The sequence below is a fragment of the Thalassophryne amazonica genome, chromosome 2 (assembly GCF_902500255.1).
Source record: "Thalassophryne amazonica chromosome 2, fThaAma1.1, whole genome shotgun sequence".
In the NCBI taxonomy this organism is placed as follows: Eukaryota; Metazoa; Chordata; class Actinopteri; order Batrachoidiformes; family Batrachoididae; genus Thalassophryne; species Thalassophryne amazonica.
The window spans coordinates 27,452,549-27,478,213 of NC_047104.1; the positions used below are offsets into that span (position 1 = coordinate 27,452,549).

A 25,665-nucleotide genomic window follows, 5' to 3' on the forward strand; every position below is an offset into this window, starting at 1 on the left:
TCCTTTTCTCTCAAAGATTCTTGAGAGGGTAGTTGTAAAACAGCTAACTGATCACCTGCAGAGGAATGGTCTATTTGAAGAGTTTCAGTCAGGTTTTAGAATTCATCATAGTACAGAAACAGCATTAGTGAAGGTTACAAATGATCTTCTTATGGCTTCGGACAGTGGACTTATCTCTGTGCTTGTTCTGTTGGACCTCAGTGCTGCTTTTGATACTGTTGACCATAAAATTTTATTACAGAGATTAGAGCATGTCATAGGTATTAAAGGCATTGCGCTGCGGTGGTTTGAATCATATTTGTCTAATAGATTACAGTTTGTCATGTAAATGGGGAATCTTCTTCACAGACTAAAGTTAATTATGGAGTTCCACAAGGTTCTGTGCTAGGACCAATTTTATTCACTTTATACATGCTTCCCTTGGGCAGTATTATTAGACGGTATTGCTTAAATTTCATTGTTACGCAGATGATACCCAGCTTTATCTATCCATGAAGCCAGAGGATACGCACCAATTAGCTAAACTGCAGGATTGTCTTACAGACATAAAGACATGGATGACCTCTAATTTCCTGCTTTTAAACTCAGATAAAACTGAAGTTATTGTACTTGGCCCCACAAATCTTAGAAGCATGGTGTCTAACCAGATCGTTACTCTGGATGGCATTTCCCTGATCTCTAGTAATACTGTGAGAAATCTTGGAGTTATTTTTGATCAGGATATGTCATTCAAAGCGCATATTAAACAAATATGTAGGACTGCCTTTTTGCATTTACGCAATATCTCTAAAATCAGAAAGGTCTTGTCTCAGAGTGATGCTGAAAAACTAATTCATGCATTTGTTTCCTCTAGGCTGGACTATTGTAATTCATTATTATCAGGTTGTCCTAAAAGTTCCCTAAAAAGCCTTCAGTTGGTTCAGAATGCTGCAGCTAGAGTACTGACGGGGACTAGCAGGAGAGAGCATATCTCACCCGTGTTGGCCTCCCTTCATTGGCTTCCTGTTAATGCTAGAATAGAATTTAAAATTATTCTTCTTACTTATAAGGTTTTGAATAATCAGGTCCCATCTTATCTTAGGGACCTCATAGTACCATATTACCCCATTAGAGCGCTTCGCTCTCAGACTGCGGGCTTACTTGTAGTTCCTAGGGTTTGTAAGAGTAGAATGGGAGGCAGAGCCTTCAGCTTTCAGGCTCCTCTCCTGTGGAACCAGCTCCCAATTCAGATCAGGGAGACAGATACCCTCTCTACTTTAAGATTAGGCTTAAAACTTTCCTTTTCGCTAAGGCTTATAGTTAGGGCTGGATCGGGTGACCCTGGACCATCCCTTGGTTATGTTGCTTTAGACGTAGACTGTGTTTCATAATTATTGTATGGCCTTGCCTTGCAATGTGGAGTGCCTTGGGGCAACTGTTTGTTGTGATTTGGCGCTATACAAGAAAAAAGTTGATTGATTGATTGATGTAAATCTTCAAAGCCTATATAAAGTCAATCTTGTTCCAGAATCCAGATCTGGATCCGAATCACCTCCAAAATACAGTGGAGTCTTCCATGGCCCAATATGTATCTGTGGTGAAAATTTGGTCAGTATCCGTGAAGTAGTTTTTATGTAATCCTTCAAAGCATATATAAAGTGAAATTTGATCCAGAATCCGGATCATCTCCAAAATTGAATGGCTTCTTCCATGGCCTAATATCTACCTGTGGTTCAATTTTTCATCAAAATCCATGCAGTTATTTTGACGTAATCCTGCTAACAGACAGAGACAGACAAATAAATAAACACCAATGATTTTTTTACGTACTTGGCGGACATAATTATTCCAGCATTAGGACAAACCTCCACCAAAGACAGACACTGTTCTTTCTTTGATTCTGACCTCTGACCTTAGATCCTGATTGCTTAATCATAACCTTTACATGTTATGGTTTTGATTTCCTCTAGGCTGGACTATTGTAATTCATTATTATCAGGTTGTCCTAAAAGTTCCCTAAAAAGCCTTCAGTTGGTTCAGAATGCTGCAGCTAGAGTACTGACGGGGACTAGCAGGAGAGAGCATATCTCACCCGTGTTGGCCTCCCTTCATTGGCACCTGTGCACTAATCATGGTGTCTAATCAGCATCTTGATATGGCACACCTGTGAGGTGGGATGGATTATCTCAGCAAAGGAGAGGTGCTCACTATCACAGATTTAGACTGGTTTGTGAACAATATTTGAGGGAAACGGTGATATTGTGTATGTGGAAAAAGTTTTAGATCTTTGAGTTCATCTCATACAAAATGGGAGCAAAACCAAAAGTGTTGCATTTATATTTTTGTTGAGTATATTTCTGTAACCGGGGGGGTACAAATGGTTTTGATCCTGTTTGTCTTGGAGAGGTGCAGCACAGACCACAGAAGATCTCTCCCCCGTGCTCCCCCTACCCCCTCAAAAGAAACTTTTTTTTTTTAAACATTCTGAGATATGACATTAACTTCTTGGATAACAGGATTTATGTTGTGCAGATCTGGATACAATTTTGGATCCACTGGAACGAAATCCATTCTAACGGGAGAGTGATGTTAATTTTGTTGACTGTAGAATAATGATCAGGGTTAGAAATGTGGTGAGAGAAGAAGTCTGCACTCTGAATGGCCTTATAGTTATTAATTTAAGGTTTTATGATACTTAAGTGGACACTCTGGCTCACAGAAGAAAACTTCAGACTGAAGCCTTAATTTGAAATGTTTATTATGTTTATTGAGGCATCAATTCGTCTTAAAAAGGAAGCTTTTTCTTTGTATGCTGGTACAACATAAAACTATGTGAGTGATTGTCAAATTTATTGCATAATTTTTTTAAAATATAGTTTTAAAAAACATATTAAAAACAAATATTTCTATTGATGAACCCTTGAGGTTTCACAAACAGCTTCATTTAAAAAAAAAGTGCCATGCACACATTTCCCTCCATGTAAAACTTTCCTCAGAGCAAAAGCAGCAATGCATTCTGGATCAAGTTATGTGTGCAATCTGCAGATGAACCAAATCAATGAGCTCATTGATTTGGTACAGTAGTGATTTGATTGATCAAAGATTAATTATCAGCTGATAATGTTTTTGGAAGCATTACAATGTAATAACAGCACAAGCATACACTAATATACAATAAATACAGAAAATTACAAAAGTATACAGAAATGATGGGGGGGGGGGTGCTAAATGATGTAGGATGTCATCGGCAGACTGCACTTTTATGTTGATTAATTCTGAATCTTGGTTAATACTCAATCAATACTTTCATCACCATTGTAACCAAAAAATTAAAAGTACAAAATAAATTTTAAAATGTTTCTTGTAGGTACAAATGTAGCAATATGTTGATTAAATAGTCTATGTTTTTGCAAAAACCTGACTGGCTGCTAATTGGTTCAATCAAGCCACTGCTCATTGATTAGGTTTGCATGCACATGCACCCACTTAAGATGACCCAGAATGCATTACTGCTTTTAATCTGAAAAAGTCTTGGGTGGACTGAAATGTGCCCACAGTATTTCTGGACTTTTTTGTTTTTTTAAACTGTGTGTAAACCTTATGAGTTTATTAATATAATATATTTAAATTAAAATCTTCAGCCTGACCTTTTGTTCTGAGATGTAATGGATGGAGGTTATGCCTACATTACGCTTCTATCAAAATATGAGAAAGTCAGTTTTGTTATTGTTTTAAAGGACTTTTAAAAATTAATTTTTGCCTTGCAGCTACAGTCCCTTGCCACTAGGGGGCGCTACGGCTCCAATCATCCCCTACATCCAGTGTCCCCGAACTCAAAATATAAAAGTTAAGTCCCTTCGGCTGCTCCCTTGTTTTGCACTCGGGGTCACCACAGCAAATCCAAAGTGGATCTGTATGTTGAATTGGCACAAGTTTTACACCGGATGCCCTTCTTGACGCAAGTCCACATTACATGGAGAACAAAATATAATAATAAAAATAAATTAATTAATTAAACTGATAAATTAAAACACTGAAACACTTTCCCCTTTTAGCTGGTTATGACAAATGTATGTGTTATTTAAAAAGGCTTTTAATCTCTGTGATGGTGTCAGTGCGCTCACCTGGTGTTATTTTGAACGTTAGGGTCAATTTCTCCTGCATTCACTCAAATTGCCATTTTTATAGACATCTTTTCATCTTTTTTTTTTTTTGTCATTGTGGTCAAACGGAAGCGACAGTGGTGGAAATGCTTCCAGGGGTCTGTGCACACTGTGCTGCCACACTGGGACTCTTCCAAGTACATCTGACAAATGAATAAACTGTACACAGAGAAACCAGATGAAGCTCAGAATAAAACCCCGGATGACATTAGAACCTCTGACTCAGTCCTTTAGATAAGATGTCTTCACAGATGAAGTCTGAGAGCATCCTGTCTGCCAAAACCAGGTGATCTGTCAGAATCCTACAGCTCACAAACACTGCATGGACGTCACACACCTGTCCGACACACACACACACCTGTCCGAAGACATTCAGGGAGCCTCACCTTGCTGTATGTAATGGAGTCTATTGATGTGCTCCAGCTTCATGATGTCGTCCTCTTTGGAAGAGAGTGAATGAGATGATGTCCAGGTCCATCACACCCAGAATCTGGTTCAGAACTATCATATCCTTCTGTGGACGCAGAGGGACAGGATGTTCTAAATATCTACCACGGCAGGAAGTCACTGGTTTACTCGCTGCATCATTCTGTGGACACTGACTGCATTCAAACATGCATACCCTGACCTCTAGTAATACTGTGAGAAATCTTGGAGTCATTTTTGATCAGGATATGTCATTCAAAGTGCATATTAAACAAATATGTAGGACTGCTTTTTTGCATTTACGCAATATCTCTAAAATCAGAAAGGTCTTGTCTCAGAGTGATGCCGAAAAACTAATTCATGCATTTATTTCCTCTAGGCTGGACTATTGTAATTCATTATTATCAGGTTGTCCTAAAAGTTCCCTAAAAAGCCTTCAGTTAATTCAAAATGCTGCAGCTAGAGTACTGACGGGGACTAGAAGGAGAGAGCATATCTTACCCATATTGGCCTCTCTTCATTGGCTTCCTGTTAATTCTAGAATAGAATTTAAAATTCTTCTTCTTACTTATAAGGTTTTGAATAATCAGGTCCCATCTTATCTTAGGGACCTCGTAGTATCATATCACCCCAATAGAGCGCTTCGCTCTCAGACTGCAGGCTTACTTGTAGTTCCTAGGGTTTGTAAGAGTAGAATGGGAGGCAGAGCCTTCAGCTTTCAGGCTCCTCTCCTGTGGAACCAGCTCCCAATTCAGATCAGGGAGACAGACACCCTCTCTACTTTTAAGATTAGGCTTAAAACTTTCCTTTTTGCTAAAGCTTATAGTTAGGGCTGGATCAGGTGACCCTGAACCATCCCTTAGTTATGCTGCTATAGACGTAGACTGCTGGGGGGTTCCCATGATGCACTGTTTCTTTCTCTTTTTGCTCTGTATGCACCACTCTGCATTTAATCATTAGTGATCGATCTCTGCTCCCCTCCACAGCATGTCTTTTTCCTGGTTCTCTCCCTCAGCCCCAACCAGTCCCAGCAGAAGACTGCCCCTCCCTGAGCCTGGTTCTGCTGGAGGTTTCTTCCTGTTAAAAGGGAGTTTTTCCTTCCCACTGTAGCCAAGTGCTTGCTCATAGGGGGTCGTTTTGACCGTTGGGGTTTTACATAATTATTGTATGGCCTTGCCTTACAATATAAAGCGCCTTGGGGCAACTGTTTGTTGTGATTTGGCGCTATATAAAAAAATTGATTGATTGATTGATTGAAACATGGGAACGGTTTGTCTGACTGACACTGGGGACAAAAACAGCACTTATTGAACAACGCCTGGTGATCAGATCTCAACATCGTCTGTCCATCAAGTCCTCGGTGAGAGGTACTGATGTTTTCTCACAGCCCCTGCAGTCAGTACAGAGATGCATGAGGCCCTGCTTGTCATTGGTGTGGGCCACAGGGGGCGCTGTGGCCCACACCAATTATGGGATTGTTATGTGGGCCGCTGAAGAGGAGGTACTGCTGGCCCACCACCACCAGAGGGCGCCCTGCTTGGAGTGCGGGCTCCAAGCACGAGAGGGCGCCAGACCCAGAAGAAGTGACAGCTGTCACTCATCGCACCAGCTGTCACTCATCTACACCACTACTTAAGCCGGACTGCAACTCCACCTCCCCGCTGAGAAATCGACTACCAAGAGGTAATTTCTCTGCTGACTCAAACCGTTGAGTGATAACCTGAACTTCTTTTGCAGCCGTTATCCTGTGGTGTTCGTCATTATCTGTGGGATTGGCATTTGGTGTGATCAGCGACGGCTTCGCCTCACACCCCAAACCAGATAAGTGGATTAAACAGGAGCTGCACGAGTGTGTGATTGGAGGTGGAGGTGCTCCCTCCTAACTGTGTGCAGACTGTGGATTACTGAGTGTGCGGACTCACACTCACTCATCTTGTCTTTGCTTTCTGCCAGCAGTACCAGGGTCGACAGCCGAAGACAGAGGCCACCTGGGGACTCGGGACTTGGCGGCTCCGGTGTTCTTCAGACCGTTGGTGGTGGAAGCCGTGTGGGACGCGGCTTCTCTCTCGTCGGGGGTCTTCTATCTTCGAGCCGGCCCACACGTCACCTGGTGTTAATTGACTTTACAATTTTTGTGTGTTCAGTTGTGTGTTGTCACAACATTAAATTGTTACTTTTTGGCTTATTCATTGTCCGTTCTTTAGCGCCCCCTGTTGTGGGTCCGTGCTACGACACCTTGCCAACAGGGATAATACTAAGGGTTCAGATAAAAAAAAAAAACTGTAATCTCAAAACTACATATTTGAAGTTCAAGCCATCATGCACTTTGCTGCTTATGTAACTATCAGTTTGCAAAATATTGAAGAATTTGATCATTTACATTTTTATTAATGAAAATCTTTGGATTTTCTATTGTTTTCCTATGAATTTCCATTTTAAACTCCATTTTTTTCCATTAAAAAATGGACTTACTGGGTTTTGCAACTGAACACTTCATATCATAGTTAAGGTGAGGTTAAAGTCATACAAACACTCACGCACGCGCGCACACACACACATTATTAGCCTCTCTATGAAATTTTATGTTTTCTTAAAAAATCTGACATTTTTTGTAGAAAAGGTGGAATGAAGCAAAACTTGTATAATAAGTTGGGGGTGTGAGTCCAGAATGTTTTTATAACTGTAGACCTCAACAATTTTTAGAAGAACTCAACCCGTTTATTTCCTGTTGATTTTAAAAATGCTAATTTACTGTCTTAATGTATTTAAAAATTGTTTAGGCTGTTGTTATCATATACACATTCTTCTTCTTCTTCTTCTTCTTCTTATTATTATTATTATTTCTACTTCGATTTTGTCATTTGATTTTTAAATGGACCACAATGGAAATAAGTCTTTTCACTTTCTTGTGTCATCCATGTATTTTTAACGTATACAGAATTGTATGATGTACTTATATTGAACTTAAAATCACTCACCACACTCAAGCTTTTAATATAAAGATGACTTACCGTCCCCTGATGGAATGGTGTGGGAGTCCAGAAAGTAGTTAGCAATATCCATTGTTCCGTTTACGCAGCATTCATCCTTGACCCAAAATGCATAAGCATACCAACTGGCAAATGTCAGCTGTCCACATTTTCTCTGTGATCGACATTGGACGCATGCATACAGGCACGCACAGCTGCTGTAAGCAGGTGCTTTTAATTTAACAAACAAAGACAGCGGCATAAGACATTAAAAACACTACTCATTTCACTCATAGTACCAACATGAAACTTAAGTCACTCATGGTAAGAGCAACATGAGACTTATCTAAACTGACTAAACCAAATGAACTACAAAAAACAAAATAAATCAACAACACTAACAACCCTGTTAAACTAACTTAAACCACAATAACAACATTTAAAACCTCAAACCCGAACTCCCATGCTGCATTGCAGCACAATATCCATTATTTATTAGTTAGCTAAAATTGCTAATTTCTCCAAAAAATATTTGTCCTCTCAACTTTTCATTTTCACAAAATCCATCACAGGTGATCCTCTTGATAACCCTCTCAACATGGGAGAACATGTCATCATTATAATCACCCATGAACTCGCTGGATCAATGGCATCCTCATCCTCACTAGCCATGGTTTACATGTGCTGTGTGACAGTGGAACTCTGCTCGCACTGCGGTGCATCCTGGGAAGTGCAGGGGGCCGCCAGGGGGATTATGGGAAACGTTAAAATACCGAATGGTCCGAAAAACTGCTTACAACACCCTGCTCGGCAACAGTACCAGTGGAGGTCCTTGTAAATCCAGGACTCCACCGATCTGACATGGAAATCTGATTCATGATCTGCATCATTGGCTGGCGACATTTACAACAGAAGCCCTTCCAAGGGCAACCATCATTTATCCAGACATGGAACTGATACTCAGACTGCACTGGCTTGTGTACCCCAATACCTGAGTTCTCATGTGATTATTAAATACTATATAATTATGACTTATCAAATATTATATAATTACGAATTGGTATCTAGTAATTAGAAGGTACTGTCAAGCCAGAAGAAGTTTTAGACTTATGTGGCTGTGATTGGAGAAATTGTGCACAGTGCAAGCTCTGCATTTTGCATCACCACTCAACTTCATAGTGGAGTAGAGCGGAGAAGGACTTTATTTCATCAAATGAAATCAAATCTAGGCTTGCATCTCAGATGTACCTTCTGGCAATTTGTAGCTAAACTTTCAAGTCTTCTTTTTAAGAAAATCCTTCTCTATACCACTTCATCATGAAGCTGTATAACTACTAGTGATACACAATGCAAAATTTGCACTGTGCACAATTTCTCCAGTCACAGCCACATAAGCCTATAACATCTTCTGGGTTGTCTGGGTGTATTGGTGGCTTTCCTCACTCTTCTCCTTCTTGCACAGTCACTCAGTTTTTGAGAACTGTCTGCTTAATACAGATTTACCATAGAGTGCCATACTGTTTGTATTTATTCATAATTCATGCAAATAAAGTCCAAGACATATTCAATGACTTGGAAATGTTCATGTATCCATCCCCTGACTTGTCTGAAGAAAACTGGCAATTAAACTGATCATTTACAGGTATTATACCAAAGGGGCCCATTGCTTATGCAACCCATCATCTTGGCTTTCATATTTTTTATTAATTTCTATCAAATTGTATAGATCTGCTTTGAGTTTGAGTTTAAGGAAGATAGTTTTAGAATTTTTTATATTGAGAAACCTAATTTACTTTTTGTATTTGAAATGGCATAAACAAATTAAAATGTGTGAAATACCAAGGGGCCGAATATATATTTATATATATAGAGAGAGAGAGAGAGAGAGAGAGAAAGCTTATGACAGGGTGCCAAGAAGAGAGTTGTGATATTGTATGAGGAAGTCTGGAGTGGATAGGATGCAGGATAGGTATAAAGACAGTGTTACAGTGGTGAGATTTGCAGAAGGAATGACAGATACAGTCAAGGTGAAGGTAGGATTATATGACGGACTTGCTCTGAGCCCTTTCTTGTTTGCAGTGCTGATGGACAGGAGTCTCGATGGATTATGACCGTCTGATCTGTGGTGAGAGTAGAGAGCAGGTTGAGATGAGCCTGGAGATGTTGAGGTAAGAGCTGGAGAGTATGAGAATGAAAGTCAGTGGGTACAAGGTTGAGATGGTGGCACTAACAAAAAGACAGGAGGCGGAGCTAAGGATACTGCATTTTTCTTTGAGAGTGAGGAGGAGAGACAAGATGACTAGAAATGAACATATCAGAGGGACAGCACATGTAGACAGATTTGGAGACAAAGTCAGAGAGGCGAGACTGAGACAGTTTGGGCATGTGCATAGGAGGGGCCTAGTATACATAGGAAGAAGGATGCTGAGGATGGTTCCACCAGGCAGGAAGAAGAGAAGGAGGCCAAAGAGGTGGTTTATGGATGTGCTGAGGGAGGACATGCAAGTGGTTGGTGTGACAGAGGAAGGATGCAGAGGACAAGGTAAGATAGAAAAAAATCTGCTGTGGCGCTCCTTAATGGGAGCAGCAGAAAGAAGAAGAAGAAGATTTAAAAATACAAATACGGTACTGTATGGTAAGCCTGTGTCAAGTTGTTACCGCTCACAGCTTCATTGTGGAGTGGTGCGCAGGAGTTTCATACAACAAAACAGATTAAATCTCAGCATGCATCTCCCACGTGCCTTCTGGTAAACAATTTTATTTGCTAAGAGGAACAACGTACATTCATGAACATTTTCTTTTAAAATATAGATAAATTATCAATCCTTTCCATGTCCAGGAATGTCTTGTTCCATCAGGTTGTCCTGGATCCTCAACAACTAGACTATATATATATATATATATATATATATATATATATATATATATATATATATATATATATATATATATATATATATATATATATAAAGAGAGAGAGAGTTTTCGCTGTGAGGTTAATTTGTCATTTTTGTCTTTGTGTACTGAATAATTCATCATTCATCATCTATATAGTTGGCTTTTAAAGGCTTTATAAAAAATAAAAAATAATATAATCTCTCGTTACAGTATATGGACAATTATGTTTATTGATTTGGTATTGTTTCTTTTGGATTGTGCATTGTGCACTATTATTTATTTTTTTGAGATGAGAAAATACCATTCATTGATTGATCTCGAATGTATGTGGTTTGTTCCTTTTTGTATTCGTTGTTTATGTATTATATATATAAACATATAAACAATCAAGAACAACAGAACAAATATTTTGCCTGAAAGGAGCTTGTGCACGGTGTTTGTCTCCTGTTGCTGGTCTCGTGATGTGGGCTACCGTCGGACTCCTGTGGTCGAACGTCCTGGCGACCGGGATCCCACCATTGGTTGTCCTGATCGCCGAGACTAGCAGCGACAGGGAAGAACCGCACCGACGGACTTTGTTGCGGAGATATCGAAAGAACAGAAGAAAGTCGGCTGAAACCAGAGAAGTCCGAGCTGTGAACTTGCGGTTTGGAGATGAACGACAGTGTCGCTGTTTAATGTTTTCTTGAAGCTTCAGAGTCGAGCCGTGATAGCAACAGCATCGACGGGAAGCTAACGCTAGCTAACACGATAGAGGAACTCCAGCAAAACATTTTTAAGACTCTTTTGTGTTCTGTTTTAGTGTCTTCATTATGTAGGACAGTAAGCTATATGGCGACTTTATCATGTTGTCTGCTTTTATCCCAGACACAGCCGAAACATTGAGCAAAAATATCCAACGTTAGCTACCAAGCTGGCTAGTGGCTAACGTTAGCTGAAGTGACTTCAAGCCAAAGAATTCTGCTTCAAATTAGCAAACGCTAGCATTTACTGGACTATAACAGTTTCCACGTCAGCTCACTGTATCATCATCCGTGACTCTCTTACAAATGTCATTTTCTCTTGGCCAGCTGAACTTTTTGTTTTTAAAAATGGCCGCTTGAGTTTAAATGTGAATATTAAGACTTTTACTCGTAAACTCAGATATGCAATCATCGAATCACCAGCTTACTTGATGCTAGCTTGCTAATACTGTGCTAGCCGGCCAAACTTGGAACCCTGGCCCCTGTTTCCCTTCATGTGTGGGTTTCGCTTTGAGCCTTTAGGATATTTTCCCCTTCTTTGGACAGCCTTAATGTGCCCTGATGTGGATTTGAATCTGGATTTTGCTAACCTTTGATACTTCACATTTGGAAGACCCGAAGTTGACTTGACTTGGCATCCTGACGTAAAGTGGATTACAAAAGCATTTGGAAGAACATTAATCTACAAAGGTGAGATACAAACTCATATTCACATAAAACAGTATGAGACTAATGATGAAAATGATGTCAGGTATTTTGTGTGCAATTTCATCAGAATAATGGTACTTTACGAAGTAATAATTTCAAACAACTTAAATTAGGTTAGACTCAAATCCCCCATTGGGCACCTCAGACAAATAATGAAGTTTGCCACATGTCACACTCTTGGTACAACCACCAAATGCCCAAAACAAAATGATCAAATTTGAATTCTAAAGTGATATTGCTGTATAATGTGGTTGCAGCAGTCTTTGTCTATGAAAAAGTATGTCAGTTAGCATAGATTATGTCTTATACACTCAACAAAAATATAAACGCAACACTTTTGGTTTTGCACCCATTTTGTATGAGATGAACTCAAAGATCTAAAACTTTTTCCACATACACAATATCACCATTTCCCTCAAATATTGTTCACAAGCCAGTCTAAATCTGTGATAGTGAGCACTTCTCCTTTGCTGAGATAATCCATCCCACCTCACAGGTGTGCCATACCAAGATGCTGATTACACACCATGATTAGTGCACAGGTGTGCCTTAGACTGTCCACAATAAAAGGCCACTCTGAAAGGTGCAGTTTTGTTTTATTGGGGGGGGGGGGGATACCAGTCAGTATCTGGTGTGACCACCATTTGCCTCATGCAGTGCAACACATCTCCTTTGCATAGAGTTGATCAGGTTGTCAATTGTGGCCTGTGGAATGTTGCAGAAAACTGCTCACCCACACGACGCCACACACGCTATCTGCCATCTGCCCTGGACAGTGTGAACCGGGATTCATCCGTGAAGAGAACACCTCTCCAACGTGCCAAACGCCAGCGAATGTGAGCATTTGCCCACTCAAGTCGGTTACGACGACGAACTGGAGTCAGGTCGAGACCCCGATGAGGACGACGAGCATGCAGATGAGCTTCCCTGAGACGGTTTCTGACAGTTTGTGCAGAAATTCTTTGGTTATGCAAACCGATTGTTTCAGCAGCTGTCCGAGTGGCTGGTCTCAGACGATCTTGGAGGTGAACATGCTGGATGTGGAGGTCCTGGGGTGGTGTGGTTACACGTGGTCTGCGGTTGTGAGGCTGGTTGGATGTACTGCCAAATTCTCTGAAACGCCTTTGGAGACGGCTTATGGTAGAGAAATGAACATTCATTACACGAGCAACAGCTCTGGTTGACATTCCTGCTGTCAGCATGCCAGTTGCACGCTCCCTCAAATCTTGTGACATCTGTGGCATTGTGCTGTGTGATAAAACTGCACCTTTCAGAGTGGCCTTTTATTGTGGGCAGTCTAAGGCACACCTGTGCACTAATCATCATCTTGATATGGCACACCTGTGAGTTGGGACGGATTATCTCAGCAAAGGAGAAGTGCTCACTATCATAGATTTAGACTGGTTTATGAACAATATTTGAGGGAAATGGTGATATTGTGTATGTGGAAAAAGTTTTAGATCTTTGAGTTCATCTCATACAAAATGGGAGCAAAACCAAAAGTGTTGCGTTTATATTTTTTGTTGAGTGTATTACTCATTTGTCCAGTCCATGCTCTTGCTTGCCTCTACTGGTAGTTGGCTCTCACTGCGGTATTGTATCACTTCCTTTTCCGGAGCACAGCGGTGTTTTGCTGTATCTGTTAGCTGTTTAATCTGCGCAGTTAGATTGATCTAGTTAACTAGATAACACAGTGTAATCTTCACGTGCCTTAACTAAAGCACTCCCTCTGCTGAATCACCTCTAAATTATTTACACATTATTCACTTTGTGTGTTTTTAGGAATCCGCTAGCTTAGCGCAGCTACTAGCTCTTAGCCGGTTTAGCATGGCGGCTTCTCCTGTCTCTCCTGCACTTTTCTGCTCTGGGTGTGAAATGTTTAGTTATTCCTCGGCCTCCTTTAGCAGTAATGGTACTTGTAATAAGTGTAGCTTATTCGTAGCTTTGGAGGCCAGGCTGGGCGAATTGGAGACTCGGCTCCGCACCGTGGAAAATTCTACAGCTAGCCAGGCCCCTGTAGTCGGTGCGGACCAAGGTAGCTTAGCCGCCGTTAGTTTCCCTCTGGCAGATCCCGAGCAGCCGGGAAAGCAGGCCGACTGGGTGACTGTGAGGAGGAAGCGTAGTTCTAAACAGAAGCCCCGTGTACACCGCCAACCCGTTCACATTTCTAACCGTTTTTTCCCCACTCGACGACACACCCGCCGAGGATCAAACTCTGGTTATTGGCGACTCTGTTTTGAGAAATGTGAAGTTAGCGACACCAGCAACCATAGTCAATTGTCTTCCGGGGGCCAGAGCAGGCGACATTGAAGGAAATTTGAAACTGCTGGCTAAGGCTAAGCGTAAATTTGGTAAGATTGTAATTCACGTCGGCAGTAATGACACCTGGTTACGCCAATCGGAGGTCACTAAAATTAACATTGAATCGGTGTGTAACTTTGCAAAAACAATGTCGGACTCTGTAGTTTTCTCTGGGCCCCTCCCCAATCGGACCAGGAGTGACATGTTTAGCCGCATGTTCTCCTTGAATTGCTGGCTGTCTGAGTGGTGTCCAAAAAATGAGGTGGGCTTCATAGATAATTGGCAAAGCTTCTGGGGAAAACCTGGTCTTGTTAGGAGAGACGGCATCCATCCCACTTTGGATGGAGCAGCTCTCATTTCTAGAAATCTGGCCAATTTTCTTAAATCCTCCAAACCGTGACTATCCAGGGTTGGGACCAGGAAGCAGAGTTGTAGTCTTACACACCTCTCTGCAGCTTCTCTCCCCCTGCCATCCCCTCATTACCCCATCCCCGTAGAGACAGTGCCTGCTCCCAGACCACCAATAACCAGCAAAAATCTATTTAAGCATAAAAATTCAAAAAGAGAAAATAATATAGTACCTTCAACTGCACCACAGACTAAAACAGTTAAATGTGGTCTATTAAACATTAGGTCTCTCTCTTCTAAGTCCCTAGTAAGTTAGTAAATTATATAATAATTGATCAACATATTGATTTATTCTGCCTTACAGAAACCTGGTTACAGCAGGATGAATATGTTAGTTTAAATGAGTCAACACCCCCGAGTCACACTAACTGTCAGAATGCTCGTAGCACGGGCCGAGGCAGAGAATTAGCAGCAATCTTCCATTCCAGCTTATTAATTAATCAACAACCCAGACAGAGCTTTAATTCATTTGAAAGCTTGACTTTTAGTCTTGTCCATCCAAATTGGAAGTCCCAAAAGCCAGTTTTATTTATTATCTATCATCCACCTGGTCGTTACTGTGAGTTTCTCTGTGAATTTTCAGACCTTTTGTCTGACTTAGTGCTTAGCTCAGATAAGATAATTATAGTGGGCGATTTTAACATCCACACAGATGCTGAGAATGACAGCCTCCACACTGCATTTAATCTATTATTAGACTCAATTGGCTTTGCTCAAAATGTAAATGAGTCCAGCCACCACTTTAATCATATCTTAGATCTTGTTCTGACTTATGGTATGGAAATTGAAGACTTAACAGTATTCCCTGAAAACTCCCTTCTGTCTGATCATTTCTTAATAACATTTATATTTACTCTGATGGACTACCCAGCAGTGGGGAATAAGTTTCATTACACTAGAAGTCTTTCAGAAAGCACTGTAACTAGGTTTAAGGATATGATTCCTTCTTTATGTTCTCTAATGCCATATACCAACACAGTGCAGAGTAGCTACCTAAACTCTGTAAGTGAGATAGAGTATCTCGTCAATAGTTTTACATCCTCATTGAAGACAACTTTGGATGCTGTAGCTCCTCTGAAAAAGAGAGCTTTAAATCAGAAGTGCCTGACTCCGTGGTATAACTCACAAACTCGCAGCTTAAAGCAGATAACCCGTATGTTGGAGAGGAAATGGCGTCTCACTAAGTTAGAAGATCTTCACTTAGCCTGGATAAAGAGTCTGTTGCTCTATAAAAAAGCCCTCCGTAAAGCTAGGACATCTTACTACTCATCACTAATTGAAGAAAATAAGAACAACCCCAGGTTTCTTTTCAGCACTGTAGCCAGGCTGACAAAGAGTCAGAGCTCTATTGAGCCGAGTATTCCTTTAACTAGTAATGACTTCATGACTTTCTTTGCTAATAAAATTTTAACTATTAGAGAAAAAAATTACTCATAACCATCCCAAAGACATATCGTTATCCTTGGCTGCTTTCAGTGATGCCGGTATTTGGTTAGACTCTTTCTCTCCAATTGTTCTGTCTGAGTTATTTTCATTAGTTACTTCATCCAAACCATCAACATGTCTATTAGACCCCATTCCTACCAGGCTGCTCAAGGAAGCCCTACCATTATTTAATGCTTCGATCTTAAATATGATCAATCTATCTTTATTAGTTGGCTATGTACCACAGGCTTTTAAGGTGGCAGTAATTAAACCATTACTTAAAAAGCCATCACTTGACCCAGCTATCTTGGCTAATTATAGGCCAATCTCCAACCTTCCTTTTCTCTCAAAAATTCTTGAAAGGGTAGTTGTAAAACAGCTAACTGATCATCTGCAGAGGAATGGTCTATTTGAAGAGTTTCAGTCAGGTTTCAGAATTCATCATAGTACAGAAACAGCATTAGTGAAGGTTACAAATGATCTTCTTATGGCCTCAGACAGTGGACTCATCTCTGTGTTTGTTCTGTTAGACCTCAGTGCTGCTTTTGATACTGTTGACCATAAAATTTTATTACAGAGATTAGAGCATGCCATAGGTATTAAAGGCACTGCGCTGCGGTGGTTTGAATCATATCTATCTAATAGATTACAATTTGTTCATGTAAATGGGGAATCTTCTTCACAGACTAAGGTTAATTATGGAGTTCCACAAGGTTCTGTGCTAGGACCAATTTTATTCACTTTATACATGCCTCCCTTAGGCAGTATTATTAGACGGCATTGCTTAAATTTTCATTGTTACGCAGATGATGCCCAGCTTTATCTATCCATGAAGCCAGAGGACACACACCAATTAGCTAAACTGCAGGATTGTCTTACAGACTTAAGGACATGGATGACCTCTAATTTCCTGCTTTTAAACTCAGATAAAACTGAAGTTATTGTACTTGGCCCCACAAATCTTAGAAACATGGTGTCTAACCAGATCCTTACTCTGGATGTGAGAAATCTTGGAGTCATTTTTGATCAGGATATGTCATTCAAAGCGCATATTAAACAAATATGTAGGACTGCTTTTTTGCATTTACGCAATATCTCTAAAATCAGAAAGGTCTTGTCTCAGAGTGATGCTGAAAAACTAATTCATGCATTTATTTCCTCTAGGCTGGACTATTGTAATTCATTATTATCAGGTTGTCCTAAAAGTTCCCTGAAAAGCCTTCAGTTAATTCAAAATGCTGCAGCTAGAGTACTAATGGGGACTAGAAGGAGAGAGCATATCTCACCCATATTGGCCTCTCTTCATTGGCTTCCTGTTAATTCTAGAATAGAATTTAAAATTCTTCTTCTTACTTATAAGGTTTTGAATAATCAGGTCCCATCTTATCTTAGGGACCTCATAGTACCATATCACCCCAATAGAGCGCTTCGCTCTCAGACTGCAGGCTTACTTGTAGTTCCTAGGGTTTGTAAGAGTAGAATGGGAGGCAGAGCCTTCAGCTTTCAGGCTCCTCTCCTGTGGAACCAGCTCCCAATTCAGATCAGGGAGACAGACACCCTTTCTACTTTTAAGATTAGGCTTAAAACTTTCCTTTTTGCCAAAGCTTATAGTTAGGGCTGGATCAGGTGACCCTGAACCATCCCTTAGTTATGCTGCTATAGACTTAGACTGCTGGGGGGTTCCCATGATGCACTGAGTGTTTCTTTCTCTTTTTGCTCTGTATGCACCACTCTGCATTTAATCATTAGTGATTGATCTCTGCTCCCCTCCACAGCATGTCTTTTTCCTGGTTCTCTCCCTCAGCCCCAACCAGTCCTAGCAGAAGACTGCCCCTCCCTGAGCCTGGTTCTGCTGGAGGTTTCTTCCTGTTAAAAGGGAGTTTTTCCTTCCCACTGTCGCCAAGTGCTTGCTCACAGGGGGTCGTTTTATCAGTTGGGGTTTTTTACGTAATTATTGTATGGCCTTGCCTTACAATATAAAGCGCCTTGGGGCAACTGTTTGTTGTGATTTGGCGCTATATAAATAAAATTGATTGATTGATTGAGTTAACTGTGGTTTGTGTGTGCAAAAGTGAAAAGACACCTGCAACTTCAGTGAATATTTTTTTGGTTTTGGAATCATTCAGACCCGAGGGAGAAGTGGTTCTCTGTCGCTTGTCAAATATGTTTTGCTTGTAGAAATTGATGCTTAAGAATTATTTCCAACCTATGCAGTTTCATCGTTTTGTGATGGTTCTTTGTTGATCTTTTGGATGTTGTTGCTGGGTTGCACTGTATCTACCATCTGTCTTTGCTTCCTGGATGCTCCTCACTGAATGTTGCCCATCCACTCTGATTTGTCTTCTACTGCAAGTGATGGTAATCACCTCAAACCTGTGTTTATTATGTGAGGAAAATTGGAAGTTTTATTTTGGTTTTTAACAACACTAAATCATGAGCTTTGTTGTCTGTTGAAAATACATTTTCATAAATTATATTTTTTGGAAAGGTTGGCCATTTGATTTAATTGATGTGTGGAGAGAGCTTGATTATAGGATTTAAAAAAAAAAGTTTTTCCCCCTTATTATTAACAAAATTACTCACTAAAAATTGGAAAAAGCTGAGGACATCACTCTGTATGTCTGGAATGCTATAAGTGATCCAAGTTTAATGATATTGGTCTGTTCCCTTTGCACAATAATTAGATACTGCCTTAATACAAGGCAAACAGACAATATTTAGTTTGAGTTTCTATTCGATTAAGTAGTATCAGAGATTAAAATTTTTCTGTTTATTTCCAGTATTCTGGGTTTTGGCACATTAATGTATTTTTCCAGCAAACATAGACCCACCTTCCGTTTATAGTAGTGGTGTAATGGATCATAGCTGATCCATGCAGGTGAACTGCAGATAATTGCAGAGTTTACATATTTGATTGTGATGGTTACTTGTTTTAAAGTGGTAATTCCATGGTAAAATCAGAGTGTGAGTGGAGGGGCTGCAGCTGCATGTGTACATCATTGAGTCTTGAACGCAGCCTGTCAGAAGGTGTTGTTACACTATGACTGACTGAGTTAATTGATTAGTTATGTATTGTCTGGTGGTAAAAATCACTTAATGCTTTGGTCTCTGGTGGATTTGAGGCTCTGATGGACAGTTGATATTACATTTCCACTGGCAACACAAAGATCTGTATTTAGCAGAATGATTTTCCCGGTTTCAAGATGTATGTATTTCTTCAGTTAAATCTGATCTTGGCTAAATGAATCGCGGTGCTGCTTGTTGCTGCATCAGGAACTGTCCTCTCTCCTCTGGTGCTGACTTCACATCCCCTGGCCGGCGGCACAGGAGAAACACCTCCGTGTTGATAACCATTTGTAAAATCCAGGCGGCTTTTGATGGCTTTCAGTGGAGTGAGTATATGAGAAATTGTTTAACAGCTGGACATGTTCCAACTTGTCCTTAAGGCTTCCAACGGAGGTGTTTTTCCTGTGGCGGAGTGTCGCGGCGGCCGCGAGCCGACGCTGCAATCCGCCCGCACGTCTTTCATTAAAAAAATCTCCTTTAACAGTGGAATATCCGGATAAAATGCTGAAACCGACTTCTTCTGAAACTTCTCTGTTCTCTCACGATGTCCTGGATCAGTAGAGCCTGAAATGTGGAGGTTTTCAGCTTGAAACAGGCTGACGACGGCGCCTGGGAGCGCTGCGCGACGTCCCGCACCGTGGGAAGTCCTTAAAGCGACAGTATCACCTCATACTCTCTCATCAGCTGTTAAAATTTTCACCAAAAACCAGCTTAATTTTTCGAACCATGTCCACTTCGATGTGCCTCACAGGTTTAGAAAAAATTTTGATCAAACAAAGCGCCAGTCTCTCAGCAACTTCTCAGACAAAGGAATTCCGACAAGGGGCTGGACGACTCCTCCCACAAGGAGTGCTCACAGGCGAATGACGTCACCGACAGGCGTGGAAAAACTCACGCATGCGCACGAGGGTTCAAGCATGTCTGACGTAAAAACATATGAATGAAATCCATATAGTTTTTGAAAAAATAAAAAGGACCTATACTTTATTGACAGACCTCGTATATTATTTACTACGTTGGCATCGTGTAACTTCGCTACAGATGAATGCATCTCAAAGCATCTAGAACCCTGCTTAAGCACACACTTACAACAAAATCACAGCGGAATGTTTTTTAGATGTTTGTTCTAACAGCCGGCAGCTTTGCTTTGCGTACATGGCAACTCCACCAGCTGCCACTGTTAGGAAACGCACTGATGCTATTGCTTTGTGGTGTGCTTTTCGGTTCATGATCAATCACAAAAGGTGCATCTTTGTTTAGAAAGTCAGCTTCTGGATTCTATCCAAAGCAACACACTTGGCTGCAGCAGATTGCTGGTTACTTTGGGACGTTAAGGATGGACTGCAGGTCTACCTGGGTGGTTGGCAGTTGTCCAGGATAGTTTTGTGTTGTGGTGGATATTGACTGCATGCTGCTTACCCTTTAAGCAGAGTAATTTGTGATTTCAAAATTACAGGGTTACCCAGCTGTACAAAGGTGTGTTAGTAATGAAGGTAACTCCACCAAAATGCACTTCATATGTTTATAAGCCTGCTTGTTGAATTTGTTCACCTGTCTTTGCTGACTGCTCTTTCCCTTTCCTGTCCCTTCATGTCCTCAAACTGCATGTGGCTCCATACCTGTTTACCCAAAACAGATGATGTGTGAGGTGATGCCCACCATCAGTGAGGCTGAGGGGCCAGGTGGTGGTCGACGAGGTTCTGGTTCTCCGCTGCAGTCGGACTCAGAGGGTCACTTTGAGTCCCTGATGGTTTCAATGCTGGAGGAGAGGGATCGCCTTCTTGAGACTTTAAGAGAGACTCAGGAGAACCTGGGCTTAACTCAAAGCAAGCTGCATGAAGTTAGCCATGAAAGAGACTCGCTGCAGAGACAGCTCAACACTGCCTTGCCACAGGTAAGAAACTTTATTCAAACAGGTTTTAATTTTCCTTTCATCTTTTTTGTCATGCTAACGCAATTGTGGCTCAGTTGATGAATGCAAGAAGGAGTGAGACATCTCACTGCCTTCTCAGCTTTAAGAGATGCACATGCGCAGTTCCATGCTGGTCGGTCTGAAAAAAGGGCAACACTCAGACATCCATGAGCTGAAGCACAAGCATGAATTTAAATGATTTTGAAAAAATGAGTTCAGTTATGTGGCAGCAGCGGATGTGGCTGAAGCACCGGTTGATTTGTGCAGTTCGTCACAGAAGGTGGATAAAAACATAGTTGTTTTTTCCCCAAAGCCATAAGAATGTGTTATGCTGAGTTCTGCTGGCTTGTGGGAATGTGTTCAGTAAAAGCAGAAACAACTGTATGATTTTTAGGGCAAAGTGTAGCTTGAACATAATGTTACCTAATTGTCAACATTAATAAATTACCCCATAGCCACGGTTTATGAATATTCAGTTGCAGACTATGCCAAAGTAGTGGACGGATAATAACACTATTAGCCTGCCTAATGCCTAATGCTTACCTCCATGGAACACCCTAGTAAATTATGATAATGATTGATTCGGAAATTGTAGTGAATCGTCTGGAGTCCAGGGCAAAATTGGGTGTTTTTGAATCCTTTTGGTTTTACCTTCATAATTTACTTTAAAAAACTGTTTGCCTTGTTTGGTGTCATTTTTTTCAGCACAGCCTCACCTGTTTGACTTTACAGTTTTTCTTCATTCTGACATTCTATATTAACACAGTGAACCTAAAGTCACACAAAAACATAACATTCAAATAGGAAAAAAGGTTGTTTTTTTTTTTACTGTGAAAACCACAAACATGTTTAACAAACCATTTTAAAATGCAAATTGTAAATTTCAAAAACGTGTAAAAATGTAGCTTTTAACTTCCGGTTATGGCGGCTAGCTGAGAAGACGAGCGTAATCTGCTCTGCCACTCTTTTAAATCAAATCCTCACATTAAGCAACTTTGCAAAAGCGTAACTCATTTTTTGAAGCAGCGGAATTATAAAGGGAGATTCCAATGTCCCTTAAGAAGACTACTCGGGGCCGAACACAATCGGATTTGTCAACTTTTGCCACCGTAACGACCAAACCCAAAGCTAACGAAAGAGCAATGGAAACAGAGGCTGGCGAGGGTAACGCTAGCATAGCTCAATCAGCTAGCACCGGGCAAGCTTGTGAAGAATCAGAGGCTACTTTAGGAGGAATATTGGCAGCTATCAAAGATATGAAATCAGATTTATTGACAATGAAAACTGATTTTGCTGCAAAACTGGAAGATCTTCTCACTGCAACAGAAAACATGAAGAAAGAGGTAGCCGACTGCACTACACGCATCACACAGGCGGAATCAAGAATATCCGCTACAGAAGATGCAGTAAATGTACTTCAGAACAAAGTAACATGTCTGGAAGAGAAGAATAAATCCTTGGAGGAGAGAGTGTTGGACTTGCAGGCAAGAGCCAGACGCTCAAATTTGAGATTAGTGAACTTGCCAGAGCAAGCAGAGGGAAACGATGCCTGTGGATTCCTGGAAAGCTGGCTTCCAGAAGCGCTCAACCTTGCACCACTCCGGGGAAAGTTCACAGTGGAATGGGCACACAGGCTGGGTCCAAGAAGATTGCGTGCAGCTGCTGACTCCACACCCCGTGCTCTTATAATGAAATTCCTGAATTATAAGGACAAAGAAACTGTGATGCGGGCAGCCAGGACGAAGAGACAAATCCTCTACAAGGAGCAACCAGTACGATTCTACCAGGACGTGCCACCTGAGACGCACAAGATGATGAAGAGATTTGATGAGGCACGGAGACAACTCCGTCAACTGGGGCTCCGGTATGGTATCATTTACCCTGCTCGCCTCATCGTGACCTACAATGACCGCACACACATCTTCACCAGCGCAGAAGAGGCTGAAGTCTTCATACAGAGGATTAAGTCAAACAATCAGTAGAATTGATGGCGTGAGTAAAATGTAAAAGGTACTGACTAAAGAATGGGCTCTTTCTGATAAACACAGTTTTTTTTGGAATAATTAAAATGAACCAGGCGTTAGTTACTATGTATTCAGTAAATATTCATCTGATGCAGGTTATAGACCTGTGAATTTTTGTTGCTTGGAAAAAGATACTAATGGCAGAGCAGCTACAATTTTTATTTTAATTCTAATACCTCAGTATAGTTATACTGATCCTCACATGGTGAGAAACAGTTTTTCGCTTTCTGGAAGTGGAACAACTAAAAGGGAAATGTCTGGACTTACGGACGGGGGGTGGGGGGGGTATTCTTGTATTTTTATTTTTCGCTGTTCTTTGTACATGTTCATCTGGTTTGCTTTGACAATACTAGAAAGGGGGATCTTATCTTTCAACTATCATTTAGTGAATAACTGAAATTAAAAATTAAAATCACATCTTGGAATTGTAGAGGTCTGCAGAAATTAAAAAAGGTTAAACAAGTTATGAATAGGATAAAAATACTTCAGTCAACCATAATATTTCTTCAAGAAACACATTTAAAGTCAGAAGATGAGCTGAAGGTGAGGAGGAGGTGGAAGGGAAATATTTAGTCAGCTCCTTTTACATCTCAGGCAAGGGGTGTAATGATTTTAGTTCATAATACTGTTCCTTTACAGATAGACAAAATAATTAAGGACAAAGCTGGCAGATACATAATCATTCAAGGAACCATTCTCAATAAAAAAATAATCCTGGTAAATTTGTATGCTCCTAACTCTGATGAGCCAGCATTTTTTCAAAACATATTTTTAATGGTTTCGTCTTTGCCCGGGCTATGTATAATGGCTGGGGACTTTAATTGCATCTTGGGGCCTATTTTTGATCAATCGCATGCAAAAAGTCGAGTGGTGATTAAACAATTTATGAAAGAAATTAATTTAATAGACATATGGAGGGAATATAACCCTAATACCAAAACATTTTCATGCTACTCCAGCACACATCGGTCTTATTCTCGTATAGACTTTTTTCTTGTGTCTGCATTACTGAAATGTAAGATAAAAAATATCTTTTATGACCCTATTCTTATATCTGACTTATTACAGACACCCCTAAGTGGAGATTTAAAACAAAATGGTTGACAGATCCAGGGTTTGTTGACTTTATAAATGATCAAATTAATTTTTATTTTGAAACCAATACGACACAAACGTCAAAGAGTACCAGATGGGAAGCGTTCAAAGCTTTTATCGGGGCAAATAATTAATATAACCAGCTCTAAGGCCAAGGAAATTTACAAGAAAATTAAATCATTAGAAACAAAAATTAAATACTTGGAAGAACAATACTGTCAGTCAGGTTGTCAAAAAAACTCATCAGGAAATTATTCTAATGAGAGCACAGTACAATGAACTATCAGCCTCAAAAGCAACATCGAGTTTGTTACGACTGAAACAGACCTTTTATGATCAGGGGGAAAAACCTGGCAAGGTATTAGCTTGGCGTATTAAAAAAAATTACAAAATGAAAGACTCATCACAACATTACTTAACAGTAATAATGAAAATATAGTTGACCCAGTTGAAATAAATGAAGCATTCAAAACATATTATGAAAATCTTTATAGCTCAAATTCTCAGTCGGTTACAAACTTATTAGAATTTAATGACTTTATTCATGATCTACAAATTCCAAAAATTACAGAAGAAACCAAAAATGAATTGGACAAAGATATAACCCTTAATGAAATATCTGTAGCCATTGATAACATTAAAGGAGGGAAGACCCCAGGCCCTGATTGGATACCCGTGGAAATTTATAAAGTATTTAAAATGAAATTGATACACCCACTATTAGAAATGTATCGAGAATCATTTCATAATGGGTCCCTGCCTGCCACCCTTAGAGGAGCTCTTATAACATTACTGCCAAAGCCAGGTAAACCCAATAATAAATGTGAAAATCTAAGGCCGATCAGTCTCTTAAATGTAGACCTAAAAATTTTAAGTAAAATTTTTGCAAAGAGATTAGAGAAAATACTTCCAAGTATTATACATAGCAACCAAAATGGTTTCGTACAAAATAGACAAGGATTCCATAATGTTAGAAGACTCTTAAATATACTTCAATTTGAAAAAGGAGCATTAGACACAGCAATACTGTCACTAGACGTAGAAAAGGCGTTCGACAGGATCGAATGGTCTTATCTGTTTCAAATGCTTACACTTTTTGGCTTTGGTGATAATTTCAACAAATGGATTCAATTACTCTACACACAGCCTTATGCCGAAATAATGACTAATCGTAACATCTCAAAGGAAATTCCCATACAGAGAGGCTGTAGACAGGGAGATCCGTTGTCGCCATTGCTGTTTCTTATAGCGATAGAACCATTGGCAATAGCTGTAAGAACAAACCTAAACATCTCAGGGATTACTATTGGACAACGAGAACACCGACTAGCTCTTTTTGCAGACGATGTGATCATATTCCTTAAAAATATAGAAAAATCTATTCCTGAATTGTTACAGTTGATAAATACATTTGGAATATTCTCTGGATACAAATTGAATAAATCAAAATCATCTATAATGTTCTTAAATGAGGCCGACCATGCAAAACCTCCTTCAATTGCATCCGAATTTAAAATAGTTGACCGTTTTACTTATCTGGGTATTCTT

The 25,665-nt window shown here is 40.2% G+C and overlaps 1 pseudogene; it reads left to right on the forward strand.

Annotated features, from left to right (window-relative positions):
• The first annotated feature begins 10,936 nt into the window (after positions 1-10,936).
• LOC117503413 overlaps positions 10,937-25,665 on the forward strand; it is a 166,651-nt pseudogene continuing 151,922 nt past the window's right edge.